At 33.0% G+C, this 18187-nt stretch overlaps 1 pseudogene; it reads right to left on the reverse strand.

The window, feature by feature from the left end:
* Positions 1 to 12460: 12460 nt before the first annotated feature.
* LOC111737475 lies at positions 12461 to 12579 on the reverse strand (annotated as a pseudogene).
* Positions 12580 to 18187: the final 5608 nt, after the last annotated feature.

An 18187-nucleotide genomic window follows, 5' to 3' on the forward strand; every position in this document is an offset into this window, starting at 1 on the left:
TTTAAATAATATAAAAATATTCACAAAAATTTAAAAAACATTTTCAATTTTTTTATTTTCTCAATATGTTACCATGAAAAAATTCTAAAAATAAAAATACAAAATTATAAAATAAAAATATGTTTTGACAGTGAGAAAGGCTGACATAATGAGAGCATTCATGGAAGACACTGAATGATAATAAACAGATTTTTTAAAATATTTCATAAAATTCTTGTCATTATCTGATACATGATTTCAAAAAGTTAGGACATTAATTAAATGACTAGATTTCAGTTTCATTTATTTTATAAACATCAGTGGTTTCACTAAAGCAGAGCCTTAGTCCTTCTAACATCACCATTGCAATAAAACACAAATATCTAATTACAGACAATTACAGACTGTCACATTGACTAGTCATGTCCTCAAACTTAGTCCATATTTGTTTTAGAGAAATCTCCCCAGGGATCTTCTCAGTAACAGCAAGAATAAACAACTTGATAACTGAAGACACAACAGTGTTTGCTATTTTTATTATGAAATCTTATCTAACTAGCTGTGTCTCACTCATTAAAAAGGACCCCTAATGATTGTTTATACATGTTGCAGTTTTTTTCCTCAAGTTTTTATGGATTGAAATAATACATTTGGAAAATAGTGAAATGATTCTTTTATTTTAGTATCAATATAAAAGAATATTGAAGTAGTATCAAAGGGATAAAAAAGAGTTTCTCACTGTGGTTGTCTTTTGTTAAATATTTTCAGGAACTAACAAATAGAGATTTTAGAAGGAGGACATATAGAGAATGTGCTAAATCATAATTTTTATATTGAAACATTAGAAACCGATTCAATTCATTTTGGAAAAAAGGAAATCTTAAGACATGCTCATTGGTAGCTTCTGGAGTCTGTGGGATGTGTGGAGAATTGGACTTAGGTGGAAAACGGAGTAAAACTGACAAAGTTAAGACCTGAATATTGGGATGTTGTGTTTAGGACTTTGCCACTGGTAAAATCACCACAAATGCTCTGTCCCTTGTCCCTTGTCACTGTAGGACATGATCTATGGATCTGTACATCTGAACATGCCATTTACTTCTGGAAATGGCCTTTAACTAATCCCACAACCTTGTGTGTGTCTCTTAAAATGGAAAGTCTCGGGAGAGAGCACCTGGTGATCTGCACATAAATCACATCCTTATATTTTGGAAGAGAGGAGGGAGAATTCTTACCATTTTAGGTCTCTGTAAAGAAAAGTAGTTACTACTTGCTACCAAACTCCTTTAGTGGTTGTGCTTTTAAAAATTGCTTTTATTGCCACATTTTTTATATTAGGCACTTTTTAATTGATTATAAAATAATAGACTAAGCACAACTAAAAATGTATAAGAGGTAATTTTTTAAAAAATGTGAATCAGTGTTTAAAAGATGAAGTAATTTATACCCTAACTTTTACACTGGTTCTCTAACTTTTTAAATATACACAAAACCTTTTTTCAAAAGAAAGCTCATTACACAAATTAGTATAGTAGATATATACAATTATAAATATTCAGGTTAAAAATTGTCATGGAATCAGGACCCTGGAATTTATGAAGATGGTTAGTTTCCTGGAATTACACCTGAAGTGATTTCATGTCATATAGTTTCAAAGGCACTGATCTGATCCAACCCAGTTTAATTTCACTAATATGTAAACTGCGGAAAGAATAGTAATGCATTGTTCAAGGGTAAAGAATTGGAATTATAATTATAATTCATTTATTTTTTCCACTTCATGCACATAGGTTGCATCTTAAATTTCTGGTTGTATTTCTAGGTATGAAGTTCCTTATTCTTCAGGAAGAGATCTATTAAATGATTGACAACTACAACTTATAATAGTCTATGTTAAATAGAATATGTAGATATAAAATGGAAGTATGTATACACATAGCTCACTAAATGTTTTTTTTTTCTAAAATGAGCAATTTTTTCATCTTTATTGAGGTCACTTGAGTTGTAGTTTCTTAACCAATTTCAATGGTACAATGTAATATTATCATCATGTTATACACTAGACCTTCAGACTTTATATCTTATAACTGAAAGTTTGTACCCTTTGACCAACATCTCCCCATTTTCCCAACCTCACAGTCACTGGCAACCAACATTCTACTATCTGTATCTATGAGCTGACTTATTTTTTAGATACCGCATATAAGTGATACCACGTAGTATTTGTCTTTCTTTGGTTTATTTTTCTGAGCATAATGCCCTCCAGCTCTATATATGTTGCTATAAATAACAGGAGTTCTTTCTTTTTTTAGGCTGACTAGTAGTCCATTGCATTTATATTTACACCATATTTTTTATACCTACTTTACTTGATAGAGTATATCCTTCTAACGTGTTCTTGTTCTTTAAGTGTCCAGCTATTGGCCAAATAAATACTAGAATTAGTCCCACAAAGCTCATAGATAAAAAATGTTTTTAGATTAATAATAAAAAACATTAGGAGCAATAAAAAGTAAAAATCAGTAAAATAGGTAAAATACAAATATGGAGAAAAAATAAAAAGTTTTCATTAAAAAAAAAAATAACCAAAGAGTTTTCCTATTATAATATCTAACTGATTATAGGCATGTAGTATATCACTTCTAAAGGACGTCACACAAAGTTATAATAAAAATTATCTTAAATAACATATCAATTAAAAACAGTTAATTTTTTAAAAAAAGACAAAATGAACTCTATATTTCAAGAATGCAAATTTGGTTCATCATCAAAATATCTCTAAATATAAATCAACACATTAATAAATTAATGGAGAAAACTTTGATTTTTTTCAATAAATAAAGATGAATCTGAAACATTATGTAGTTAAAAATTATTTGCCAAACTAACATAAAATAAGTCCCTCTAATTTATTAACAATAATATTCCAAAAAATTCCACAAAATATAAAGAAAAAATTATATACAGTTGATCTTCAAACAGAGTGGGGATTAGCAGGGCCAATCCTTTTGCGCAGTCAAAAATTCAGATATAACTTTTACCTCCTCAAAGGCTTAACTACTAATAGCCTACTGTTGGCTGAAAGCCTTACTGATATTGACAGTTGATTAACACATAATTTGTATGTGTGTTATAAGCACTCATGACATACCAGACTTTTTCCTAATTTTTTTCAATATTACTAGGTTATGCAGTGCATCTGTAAGTTTTTGCAAACTGTCACTAAACTCTAAAGTTTTTCCTAATATATTTATTTTAAAAATCTACATATAAGTGGATCTACACAATTCAAACCCATGTTGTTCAAGGGTCAACTTGAAAAAAAAAAAAGTCTCTGTTACCCATTCCAGAGTAGCATCAAACAAAAACTATTCATTAATTTTTGAGTCTGTGGACATCTGAACAAGTACTGCTGTTGGAGTCAGGCTTGGCTGATCTCAGTTGGACTCATTATATTTCAGAGGTTAGCTGTATGTGTGGCTGGAGACTGTCTATCCTAGGAACACCTCCGATCTGGCAGTTGGCTGTCTGTTTGTGGGGTTAATAGGAGTGATCAGACATTGTGTTTCTCAGGATCCAGCAGGTTAGCCAAAACCTTTCACACAGCAGCAGTGGGTTTCCAAGAGAGTGAGAAGAAGCACACCAAGCTCTTTGAGGATTATATTTGGAAGTGAGGCGACAACACTTTCGCATGCTACCAGCAAAAGTATATCATAAGGCCACTGCAGAAATTTGGAATGAGAAAATAAACTCAAGTCTCACCATGGGAGAAGCTGCAAAATAACATTATTAAAGATGTAACTACAGAGTAGGCTCAAAAATCAGGGACATCTCTAGAATCAATTTAATAAAGAGAAGAAATAAAACTATAATTGGTAATTGATATAAGCATTTACAACACAAAAACTGTTAATACATAATATAGAAAATTATTTTGTGAAGGAAACAGATGTAAACGATAATAATGTGGTGTAACAAATTTATGTGAGGTCCACAGTGAATAAATACATATACATATATACGTAGAAGTATATGCCAGTCTTTTTAATTAAACTGCTTATTTTGAAATGCAAAATGTTATGAAGTTAATACAGAGATTTTTTTGAATACCCATCACCAAGTTTGCCACACGTTTGACCTCTTACATTACTATGGTATATTGATCAAAACTAAGGAAACGACGTAGGTACGTTACTATGAACTAAGCCCCAGATTTTATTTTTTATTTTGTCTGGTGTTCCATTAATGTCTTCTTTTTGTTTTTGGATCCCATCTAAGATACTAGAGTACATTTAGTTGTCATGTCACCCCAGCCTCTTCTGGCTTGTGATGCTTTCTCCTTCTCTTTTTGTTTTTCATGGTCTTTACAGTTTTGATGAATGTGGACCAGGTATATGTGTCTTCATAATCTAGTTCTGTGTCTTTTTTTTAATTATGTTATTATATTGGAATTATAGATTTTTGAAAAAATAATAAAACTGATTAAGTGCCTTGCTCCATATATCTGTGCTTTACATGGCATACACATGACATATTGGTAATGTTAACTGTTATTACTTGTTGAAGTGTTTGTCAAGTTTCTCCACTGTAGTTACTTTTTAAATCCTAAATTAACCTATATTAGAAATAAAATAAGGTACATAACTTCCTAATATGTCCTAAAACTATATTAACATACTTAAAATATAAAATGAATTGATATTCAAATATATTTAAATACATAAGATAAGATATACAAATCATGTAAGATCTTCAAATAAATGTAATAAACTTTTACTCATCTAGAAATTAATGACTTTCTAATTCTCTGTACAATGGATTATTTAATTGCACATAATGTTCATTTGATATATCAAAGAGATACTTTCAACTTATTGACAGATGTACTTGCAAATCCAAATATTTTTATCTTTATCTCTATTTCATCTATCTCTCTATGAACAAATGGTGGAAACTTTATCTAAGAAAGAAATAAGAATGTTTATTATTTTAAATCTGCTTATATGTGTTTTAAGGTTAAAAATTGTTTTAGAAAGCAGTTTAACCCGAATGGTAAGATCATAGGCCATATTAAACTGAACTAGGGATTTCAGAGAAAGATAGGATATAGAACTAATATATGTAGTTTTCTTTCTAATGAAGGAGAAGTTCAAGTATTAGCTATAGATAAAATTGGGGCAGAGAAGTTTTATCTGCTATAGACTTACTTAATCCTTAAAATTGTATGGAAAATAATCTATTGAAATGAATATGTGAAAGATCTGGTAGAGAGGGTGATTTTGAAATTATTTATGGGAAATAACAATCAATAGTAAATGTTTTCCTACAAATTGCAGAGTGATGAATTCAGTACATACAAGAGAAGCGATTTAAATAGGAAGTAGAACATTTTCTTCACTTAAAGAATAAGGAGATATGTATTATTTTGGTGGTAGAAAGTTGAAATTGTTACTATTTAAAATCTCTTTTCTCTGAGAAAAGGCATCAAATAAGAGATTTTGATACTCTGTTATTTAATGCATGAAAGTTTATAATGTTTTGCAATTTATCAATGTGTAATACCTATATTTTCAAAATTAAATAAAATACGCCTATTCATTGTAATTAATGATCTTGTCATTTTATTTTACTTTATAATTAATATAAGCCACTATTACTGTGTCATATGTTTTATCTATATTAGTTTCCTTTTTCTGGAATTCATTCTTGATTAATGCCTTTGCAAAAGTGTACAGGAGTATTATCAGACTGCATGCACAGATACAAGAAAATACATTGTTTTCATACTTGACAAATAATTTTTATTCAAAATTTGAAAGCATTCCTCTGTTGTCCTGTATCCACTATTAAAAATGTTATTTCTGCTGAAAATGTGATTACCATTATTTAATATATACTGTACATATACTATATCTAACCATATATCGTAGAAAACTTTAAAGTTTGGAAATTTTACCAAATAATTAGTTATTATATTTTTATATATGTTATAAGTCATTTGTCTTAAACATTCATGTGTTGGTAAATAATATACTTTAATCTAATATTAAAAAGTTACTACCTTTTAATTGTATGAATATTCAAATCTCAGTGCCTTGTTAAATTCATGTAAATTTAATTTATATTAATTAAAAGTGTTTTAATATAAAATATTTATATTATTTTAAGCAATGCAAATATATTTATATTTTTATTATATTTTTACTTCTATTTTTTATTTTGAATTGAGTAGGCAATTTTATGCATATATTCTGTAAAATAGACATACATGTTCTAGTGAGCAAATTACTAGAATCTTTTGGATCATCATTCAGCTAATTCACTGACAATCTTAACACTGAATAAATATGGCAGCTAAAAGAATATCTAAAATGGATGATGTTTAGAGTTCATATTTAACAAGTCTTATTAGTCAGAGTGGCAAAAAAATGTAAGCATAATGAGCCTAGTAAATTAGTGATGAAAAAAAGTAAAAGAAACTAATGGATTCAAAGAATATTATAGATCACAACATATGATTTTCAGACTATTTAACATGACTGTGATGAACAATTGCAGGTGCTTAAAATCTCTATGACTTCACAAAGCATTAATTAAACTTTGCATGTCAGAAGAAATCACTAACAGTGTTTCTCAAAGGATGGTTCCTGACCACCTATATCTGAATCTCCTCTGGGAGACTGCTAAATTCATGTCCATTATTTGAGGTTTAATGAATTGGAATGCTGAACTATTTATGTCTGGAATTCTGACTATATATGTAATCCCCTCGGATGATTTCATGCAGATGGCTATGCAAGTCAGCCTGAATTAGGGAAGAAAGACTGGCAAGAAAAGTCTTCATATCCATTTTGATAGTTAATTTTATATATCAGACTTTATATATCATATAGCTAGCAATGATCCCTAGCTATATGATCAGACAATATTCTGAAAGTTTCTTTGAGGGTGATTTTGGATGAAATTAACATTGAAATTGCAGGTTCTCAGTACAGCAGATTACCCTCCATAATGTGAGAGGGCCTCATATAAACAATTGAAGGCTGAACAGAGCAAAAGACTGACCTACCTCAAGTAAGAGAGAAAACTACCAGATGATTTTCGACTTTGAACTGCGACATCATTTCTTCCCTGGTTCTCCAGCCTTCTGGCCATGCAGATTTTGAGCTCGCCAGTCTCTGTAGTCATGTGAGTCAATTCTTTAAGATAAATGTGTATATATCTGCATCATATGGATTCTGTTTCTTTGAAGAACTTGATGTATCCTGATCCATGATGTACTCATTGGCCTTCAGAATTTATATTTACTTCATATTAACTTATATCTGTAAATGAGGACCCAAAGGATCCTGAATGTAGACCTAACCTCAGTCCTAGAATTGGATGGCAGAGTGGCCTCTACCAAGTGTCAACAGACATCAGGAAAACATTTCTTATCTCAATTCCTGATCCTGGTCCTTTCTAGTCTTGTTTTATCCATCCTATAAAAGAAAAGCTTTTTTATGCCTGATCTTTAAGATGCTTGCAGAACTTCTGGTTAGAGCATTCTTCTTATTAAAATAACCTTTTCAAATACTATCTCTTATGATGTGTACCTTATGATGTGATCACCATGATAAGTCTAATAACCATCTATTACCATAGAAAGTTATAATATTATTGATTATATTTTTGTGCTGTGCATTATATCCTATAACTTATTTATTTTATAACTGGAAGATTGATTTAAGGACAACTACGAAACTTTGATGGACAAAATCAAAGAACTAAATAAATGGAGAGATATTCTATTTTCATGGATAGGAAGACTCCAAATTGTCTAGACGTCATTTCTTCCCAATTTGATCTATAGACTCAATGCAGTCTCAATCAAATCCTAGCAATTTATTTTGTGGATCTCGACAAACTCATTCTAAATGTATATGGAGGTGCAAAAGATCCAGAATATTTTGCACAATATTGAAGAAGAGTAGACTTAGAACCAACACCCACTACCCAACTTCAACACTTACTATAAAGCTACAGTACTAAAGACTGGTATCAGTAAAAGAACAGACATGTAGGTCAATGGAATAGAATAGAGAATCTAGAAGTAGATCCACATAAAAATAGTCATCTGATCTTTGACAAAGGTGTAAGGCCAATACAATACAATGGTAAAAAGATAGTCTTTCCCACAAAAGCTGGAACAACTGGATATCCACATACAAAAAAAAGAAAAAGAAAAAAGAATCTAGACAGAGATCTTACACCCTTCACAAAGATTATTCAAAATGTATCACAGATATATATGTAAAATGCAAAATTATAAAACTCCTAGAAAATAACAGGAGAAAACCTAGATGATCTTGAGTATGCAGTGATGACCGTCTAGATACAACACCAAAGGCATGATCCATAAAAGAAATAATTGATAAGTTGTACCTTATTATTATTGAAAATTTACACTCTGAAAAACACAATGTCAAAAGAATGGAAAGACAAGCCAAATACTGGGAGAAAATATTGCAAAAGACACATTTGATAAAGGACTGTTATCTCAAAATACACAAAGGAGTCTTAAAACTCAACAATAAGAAAAGAAACAACAAAATGGGCTAAAGATTTTAACAGTTGCTTCACCAGAGAATGGGAAAAATCACATGAAAAGATGCTTCACATCATATGTCATCAAGGAAATTCCAATTACAACAACATGGAGATACTGCTATAGACTTATTAGAATACCCAGAATCCAGTATGCTAACAACACTAACTGCTGGTGAGGATGTGGAGCAACAGGAACTCTAATTCAATGATGGGGGGTATGCAAAATGGTACGGCCACTCTGGAATATAGTTTGGGAATTTCTTACAAAACTAAACATACTTTTACTATATGATCCAGCAATCTTTCTTGTTATTTACTTGAAGGAGCTGAAAACTTATATCCACATAGCAGGTTTATTAATTATTGCCAAAACTTGAAAGTAATGAAAATGTCCTTCAGTAGGTGAATGGATAAATAAGCTGCAATACATCTGGACAATAGAATATTATTTGGATCTAAAAAGAAAGGAGATATCAAGCCATGAAAAGGCATGAGAACCTTAAATGCATATCACTAAATGAAAGAAGCCAATCTGAAAAAGCTGCATACTGTATTATTCCACCTATATGCCCATTTGGAAAAGGCAAAACTATGTAGACAGTAAAAATCAGTGGTTGCCAGGGGTAGGGTGGAGGGATGAATAGAGAACAGAGGATTTTTAGGACAGTGAAAATACTCTGTATGGTACTATAATGATAGATACATGTCCTTATACATTTGTCCAGACCCATAGAATGTGTAACAGCAAGAATGAACTTTAATGCAAACTGAGGACTTTGGGCGATTACAATGTATCAGTGTAAGTTCATCAATTGTGACAAATGTCCCACTCTGGTGAGAGATGTTGATCATGGGAGAGGCTATGCATGTGTATAGTGAGGAGTAGATAGAATATCTCAGTATTTTCCCCTTAATTTTGCCATGAACCAAAAACAACTCAAAAAACAAAGTTAAAAACAATAGCAATCAGAACATAAAATACCACCTAATATGATATCAAATGGTGAATTGTAAAAGGCATTTCGAGTAATATAAAAAAAACCCCTAAAATTATTGTCTTGTGAGTAATTAGCTCCACATATTGATAAATGATATTCATATTTCTATATCAAAAATTTAGTGAAAAACAGGTAAATACATAGTTTTCAAACAAGCAATAAGAATAAAAATGTACAACTTTAGCAAATTAAATGAGTTTGTTAAGAAATCTCTACATTGCATTATAATTTCTCAAAAAGAAATAGAAGACTTTAAGAGATATATAAAAACAACAAAATATCAAAATACTCCTGACATATGCATAAAAGAACAAATAAGTTTTTAATAAATTTGTGTTTTCAGATACACAAGTAATTTCATATGAACAGTGAATACTGGAAATTTCCCAGTTCGGTTTACAAGCCAGCATCAGCCAGGAATGTGAACACAAAAGATAAGGACTTTTCTCACTTATACACATTTTAGGCTGAATAATGTGAAATTAACAAATTTAAAGATCAAACGATTAAGTGTCAACAATTTAAAATGTTTCATCTCACATAGGTACAAATTTTAATTAAATATGAGATATACATAGCAGCATATTTTTCAGTTTATAAAAGAATGCAATATGTGCCAACTTTAGAAAATATGTTAGTACCCTTCATTAATGTATTAAAAGATAAAAAACTCTTGGAACAATCTTTAGAGATGCTGATGACAATAGTAAACAATCATAAACTCTGCCAAAGAAATCACATCTTAGATAATTGATTTTAAAAGACAGTTACTATGACCTCAAGATTGCAAGTCTCTAAATCAGAGAAAAAGATTTTTCCTTTTATAGGTAGAGATATGCAGAGCTAGCATAAACTGTTGGACGTAAGATACGCAGGTAGGGTGAGCTGGTGGCAAAATCAGGTGCTTCAATAGGAAATATTTCTTTCAGTAGATTCTTGCAATGAGCTGTTAAGGGCACATTCTGCACTTTAGGCTTCCTTAAATTTAGAATGAGCTGAAGTTCATTGCCTACAACGAGGCGAGAAGGCTGACTGAAGTTATTCAAGCCAACTCAGTGGATAAGTGATGGACAATTGTGAGTACTTGGTCAGATGCTTCTATGTCTCAGACACTGTCCTGTATTCTTAATAAATGTTAATTTATTTAATCAACAAAGTTAACATTCTGCAGGGGAAAAAATATGGTGGTCCTGTACTGATTCACCAATCTTCTGCACAAAGTAATGTGTCAAAAACAGGTCTTGGGGCCACATTTGAATTCAGAAAAGAGGTAGGAAGTGTGATTTTATACAAGAGCTGTAATGAAATACATGTATATTCTTTGACACATATATAGTATATATATTAAGAGAATCACAAATACATTGTTTAATTCAGTCTTAGCAAGACATTGATAAGTATTAATATAATAAAGACAATATTTTGTCATAGACCAATATGTATTACATTAACAGATTCACAAAAGTGAATGTGTTAAAAAGAAAAAAGACATGTATATTGTATGCATTTATTCTATTTGAGTATAAGTACATACAGACAACCAAATTTTGTCTGAAATGTTTGTGCATGGATCTTAATGAAAAATAAAAAATAAAGTGTTATATTTTTCTTGCTATTTATGCTTCAATTAGTTGTGCTAACTTAAAAGTAGTGTACAGCTAATTGAAATACACTCTATTAATATTATTTTAAAAAGCTGAAAAATGCTAGAATGTTTACTGAGAAAATACAGATGGATGTTTTCTAAATTTTGATTACTCCTGTTACACCATCTACTGGTAGCTTTTGAGAATGCTATTCATCTCAAAAATCAGTTCACTTTTTCTAAAAAGTTAAACTTTTTCATTAACAAAAAATTATTTCAAAATTTGCCCTTTTTTTACTTAACCATTAACTCCAGAACAAATCTCGAATATTATTTTGTTGTCTCTGTTCTTTAAATACTACTTGATTGGCAATTACAATATGCATTGGAAAAGTAATAGTGTTTCAATCACTCAGCATTTAGAAATCATTCAGGTAAAATTAATACTAACTAGTAATTACGATTTATTGATTTCAAATCAATTCTTTATGAAAACTCTTCTATGAATATACACATGCTTAGTGTGTATGATATTTACTGTGTGTTATATATTCTATCACAGGTTTTATAGTTGTTTATCTAATCTTTTTTAAATTCCTTCTCTCTCACTATCTTTTCTCTCAATATTTTAATCAAGATTAGATAACTTTGTGGAAAAACGAAGATCGTAATTTGTTTATGAGGGTATTTGTCTGTGCAAGTTGCCATGACAAAATTTATTTTCTTAAAATTCTGTAGACTGGAAGTCCAAGATCTAGGTGCAGCAGGGTTGGTGTCTAGTGAGAGCTCTCTTCCTGGCTTGCAGATCACCACCTTCTCACTGTGTCCTCACTTGGCCTATCTTCTGGGCTTGTGCACTCTTGGTGCTTCTTCCTCATCCTAAAGGGCACCAGTTCTTTGGGATTGTGGCTCCACTATCGTGTCCTCATGCAACCTTAATTGCCTCCAAAAAACCTTATTCATAACATTCATAATTCAGTCCCTAACAGTGGGAGAGTGAATTGACACAACTTTTATGAAAAACAGTCTTACAATACATATTATTTACTTGAAAACTTATATCCTAATATCCAGTCATCTATTTAGGGACTCTAATCTAATAAAGATTGTAAAACAGTGAATGTGCTTTTGCTCATGAATATGTTCATCACAATATCTTTACTTTTATTTATTTATTTATTATTTCTTTCTTTCTTTCTTTATTTCTTTATTTATTTACTTATTTTTAGGCAAGACAATCCTTGGTCGACCTCACAGATTGCAAGAAACTTGTCAGCTTACGATCCCTTATTTTTTTTTTTACTTTTTACGCCTACAGCACCTGGTCTTCCTAGGTGGTCTCCCATCCAAGTACTAACCAGGCCCGCCCCTGCTTAGCTTCCAAGATCAGACGGCATCAGGCTTGTTCAGGGTGGCATGGTCATGGTCTCATCATAGTATCTTTAGAACATGAAACTTAAGCAATGCTTTCTAAATGTTTCTCAGGTTGAGGCATACATGGATATTTACACTACTGTGCAACGCCATGGGTAATAGACAGAACTCTTACCAGCATGAGGTCCAGTATGCTCAGAGCTTACCCAGAAGCTCACTGAGAAGATCTGTACCTTGGCTCACCTGTGACTCATTTGTGATAATTATTGACACTGGGTACACTGATTGGCTCTGACACAAAGGAAAGAATATAGGAAGAGTTACTGGAGAGATCCTGATATATTGCATTAATGTGTCCTCCACTTGTGAAAAATCAAGATAGAGAGAGCAGCAGACTGATAGAAGATGAAAAACACGTTGTTATTTATGTCTATTACTCAAAAAATATTTTTTACTCATGTATTTGTTGAACTATTTTAAAACCTTTAAAACAATGTTTTTGTAAAGTTTATTATGATAGAAAAATTGTGCTGTAATGTTAAATTTTAGTTTCATTCTGTAGAATCAACATTCAAAGAACTATGACTGCAATGAAGCATGCCATAATATTAAACATTTTACCCCAAGAGTAGGAATGCAGGTAATTTTTTTCTTATTACTTATTTATTGTTTCCGTTCTCTACCAAAATAAACAGGATTTCTTTAATAATAAACAAACCTAAATTTTAACGTGTAATTTTTACATATTACCTTTGCTATGACTTAACTTTGTTCCCCCTTCCCCTAATTTATATGTTGAAGCCTTAAACACCCCACATGACTATATGAGAGATAAGATCTTTTAAGGAGATGATCAAGGTTAAATGAGGTCCTAAGAGTGGAGTCCTGACCTGATGGAATGGATGCTCTTGTGGGAAGAGGAAGAGACCCCAGAGCTCTCTTTGCCAAGTGAGGACACAAGGAGAAGGAAACTGTCTGAAAGCTAGGGAGAGTACCTCACCAGAACATGACCATACTGGTGCCTTGATCTCAAACTTTCAGCCTGCATAACTGTGAGAAAATAAATTTCTGTTTTTAAGCCACCCAAATCTGTAGTATTGTGTTATGGAAGCCCTAGCAGAATAATGCAAACTTATACCTTCATAAATATCTTATGCTCCTTATCACACACACACAAACACACACACGCACACACAGACAAAACTATATATAATTTCAAATATTAGTATTCTAGGAGTTATTTTATTCATAAGAATATATGTAGATTTTCAAGTTTTTAGGACTCTGGAGAAACCTAAAAATATCACTAGTTGTCTTGTACATTTTTGAACTCCTTCAACGGTAATTTATGGTAATTACCGCTGCTTTATCAGAAGCTGACACAAAAGGTTATGCCCTTATGACACCGCACATTGTCAAAGCTCTGCATTTGCCTGACATTTTTTTAGAATTCCTTTGTCTCCTAAATTCTGTGAGTTCCATGTCCGAGGCCAATATTTTCAGGCCTTAGTTTGGTCCTAATCAATGGGTCTATGATAACCCTGGGGTAAGCGTAATTCTTGCTCTGAGAAGCATGGAGATGGTTTCTTATGAGAGTCATTCTGTCTATTGCTTTCACTTTTACCTCTGATCCAGTCTTGGTTACCGGACTCTTTTATTGGTTGTTTCGTTGTTTATTTGGTAATTAGGATTTGCTTCTAGTTCTTTATAGTTCTATATATATTTGTATTCTTTCATGATTGAATAGTCTTTTGATGACTTAATCACAAGCTCCCTCCACCAAAAATTTGAAATATTCTCATCATCCCCTAAGCTATTCTTATCACCTGCCTATTTAGAGGAAACCTTCTGGAGGTCATAGGGAAGAGCAAATGTCCTTGCCTTTTTCAGATTATACAGGAAGCTTGTGTTTCATGACCGTTTTGCATCACATGATTGTGATGCATTGCACTGGCATTATTTCATCCTCTGCTTCTGTCATTATATTGTCGATGTAAGAAATGTCTAAACCTATGTTTAGACCAGCGTGTTTTCCTCTAAGGGCCTCTAACAAAGAGCTATATGCTGGCCCAGGCTGAGGGTGACCAAATTTCAGGGACCTAGAAAAGAAGAGAATCTTTACTAAAGTTTGGTTAATAAGCATTTGTTATGATCAAATAGTAAGGATGAAACAGTTCAATTAATCATTTATGAGTTAAATGATGGGAATATGAAAGAAGCGTGTCTGGTTTTATTACAGATAAATGAGGGCGAGTGAGGGGCACATGTGTGTCTTAACTAAGTCACATGAGAAGGGTGGTTCCTTGCAGTAAGCCATTTTCCAGAATACAAAAGAGAGGAGGATTTCTTTAATCATTTCTGATCTACAGGACCACATTTTGAAGTTCAAGACCTTTAGGGCCCACCTGGATAATCCAGGATAATCTCATTTCAGGATAGTCTCAAAAGGAGAATACAAATATGGGATTATTTAACTTAATTACTCCTGCAAAGGCAGGCTCAAGCCCATAATACATTTTATTACGAGTGGTTAGTGGAGAATCCTAGACAGAAATTTAGGTTTTCTTATTCCTAACCAGAGCGTTTTTCTGTTAGAGCCTTTTGAAAAATCGGTCCTGCCTCAGGTGTCTGCCTATGCCCCTCTCCTGTGTGAGAAGCGATCTCTGTGATTTCAATCCACTTCATATACTTTTTACAACTATTCTGACTTAGTGTCTTGATGCTGACTCTGACTTCAGACCCTACCCCACATTTCATGATCCTCACTGTGCTGCCAATACTAATAGCTTTAAAAGCTCAGAGGCCTGGTTTAGCCATTTACTTGTCTATCAGGCCCTGGGGGTCAAGCAAACTTCTCCAGCCTGCTGTGTTCCATTACTATTCTTACCCAACACTAATATAAACATCCTTTTCCCAAGGATGTGAATGAGGACATACATTTTCCTGCCATTTTGGTGTGTGTACAAGTAGGTATATATTTCTTATCTGGTTTGCTCTTCCTTATACAAATCACATGCCTGCATTTTTAGACTAACTTCTCTAGTGGAAATTATTTTTACCATAATAATTCTTCTATTTTTAACTCTAATGATATTATCTAAGACATTGCACTACTTCGAAGGCATTCTAAATGCTCAATATTTACCAGTCTCTGTGTACACAATAATATCATAGCCTGTATAAAGAGCTTATAACCAATATCACCTTTTAGTTAGCTCTCACAGTAATATATATCCTCCCCCATTTCTGACGATTTGTTTTCACTTCCACTCATGCAATGGCTTAATGGATTCCTAATTGGCTAACTTCTGCTTTTAAATCCCACAAATCAATTGTGTACAAAATTACTGGAAAAAAACAACAACCCTATACCTATATATCTATATCTATACCTATATCTATTGTACTAAATCCATATCCATATCTATGTATCTATCTATCTACACACACAATATATACATTTCCACACACATTTAAATCCCTTCTAACTTAAAGCATAGTGAAAGCACAAAGGTGTGTTATTCTTGGATTGAAGTCCAACATTGTAAACAAATTGGTCGTCCCTGGTGTCTGTGAACACGAACCCTTGCCAAACTCCCCATCTAAAACCTTGTAATGAACTACCCTGTGGTACGTAATTCGGCCTTGCCTCCACACAAGGGGTCTGACATTTGCTCGAGCTGCTGAGAGGTCATCTGAGTTACACCTGATAGGAGCATTTTTTCTAGAATGGGGCTAACCCCACTGCTATAGTCTTAGGGTCAGGGCTGATCATGCCAGAAAGACCAACGATGTGGCTTGGGGTGGTGGAGCGAGGGGCTTTTTGGCATATAGTATCAATCAACCTAGAGATTGAGGGCCAGCTACATGGAAAAGCAATAAATCAATCATGAATATTTAATGAAGCCCCAGTGAAAAACTCTGAAACTGGGCAAGGGTGAGCCTTATTGCTTGGCCATACTCTATTTGTATTATTATACAGATTCCCCAAATTAAGACACCCTCACTCAACAGGGAGAGGACAATAAAAGACCCATATATTGAACCCCCTTAGATCCTGTACAATGTGTCTTCCTTTGGCTGATTTTAATCTGTATCCGTTCCCTGTAATAAACCTAACTGTAAGAATAATAGCTTTCAGTAAGTAGTAAGAAATCTTCTCGAGAATTACCTAGCCTGAGGGTGGATTTCGAAGTTCCTCAAACTTGCAACTTAGTGTTTTAGAAATGAAGTCAGTCTTGTGAAGACTGTGTCCACTCAAGCTTTGAAGTTTGATTAGCTCCAGATATTTGGTTCGAGAACTGGGATTTACTAAAATGGCCTTGACTCGTGTGGTTTGCGAAAAAGGAGAATAAAATGATGGGGGTGGCAAACCTCTGATTCCCGGATGGCTGCAGGGTTACCATTTTATGAAATTGTAGCACAGCTTCAATCAGTTAATGTAGGTAAAAGTTACCCATTGAACTGACGAAAGATGGCTCTAACTTCTGAGGGGTTGATTCTCTGGATGCATAAAAAATGCAAATAAGAAGTAAGCAAAATATGTAATCCCCCGGTTATTGTTATCTGTGATAGCTACAAGGCAAATAAGACGATGGATCTTGATGCCAGGCCGGGCTTGGAGCCTAGCCATTCAGAACATTAGCCTCTAGCTTTAGAACCATTATCAAAGAAAACAAAATGAGCTCACACATCAGAGAGTGAAGAAGATTAAAATGATTTACAGGAGAATGGGGAAAGGACCTGGAGAGCCAAGAGTTTCACTGCAGCAGGGTGGATGTCTTTAAACAGTTATTAGGAAGTGAGATGAGTGTAGTGGACCTGGGAGGTTCTATATATATTTGTATTCTTTCATGATTGAATAGTCTTTTGATGACTTAATCACAAGCTCCCTCCACCAAAAATTTGAAATATTCTCATCATCCCCTAAGCTATTCTTATCACCTGCCTATTTAGAGGAAACCTTCTGGAGGTCATAGGGAAGAGCAAATGTCCTTGCCTTTTTCAGATTATACAGGAAGCTTGTGTTTCATGACCGTTTTGCATCACATGATTGTGATGCATTGCACTGGCATTATTTCATCCTCTGCTTCTGTCATTATATTGTCGATGTAAGAAATGTCTAAACCTATGTTTAGACCAGCGTGTTTTCCTCTAAGGGCCTCTAACAAAGAGCTATATGCTGGCCCAGGCTGAGGGTGACCAAATTTCAGGGACCTAGAAAAGAAGAGAATCTTTACTAAAGTTTGGTTAATAAGCATTTGTTATGATCAAATAGTAAGGATGAAACAGTTCAATTAATCATTTATGAGTTAAATGATGGGAATATGAAAGAAGCGTGTCTGGTTTTATTACAGATAAATGAGGGCGAGTGAGGGGCACATGTGTGTCTTAACTAAGTCACATGAGAAGGGTGGTTCCTTGCAGTAAGCCATTTTCCAGAATACAAAAGAGAGGAGGATTTCTTTAATCATTTCTGATCTACAGGACCACATTTTGAAGTTCAAGACCTTTAGGGCCCACCTGGATAATCCAGGATAATCTCATTTCAGGATAGTCTCAAAAGGAGAATACAAATATGGGATTATTTAACTTAATTACTCCTGCAAAGGCAGGCTCAAGCCCATAATACATTTTATTACGAGTGGTTAGTGGAGAATCC

Source organism: Pteropus vampyrus, unplaced genomic scaffold, assembly GCF_000151845.1.
Source record: "Pteropus vampyrus isolate Shadow unplaced genomic scaffold, Pvam_2.0 Scaffold27, whole genome shotgun sequence".
NCBI classification, from domain to species: Eukaryota; Metazoa; Chordata; class Mammalia; order Chiroptera; family Pteropodidae; genus Pteropus; species Pteropus vampyrus.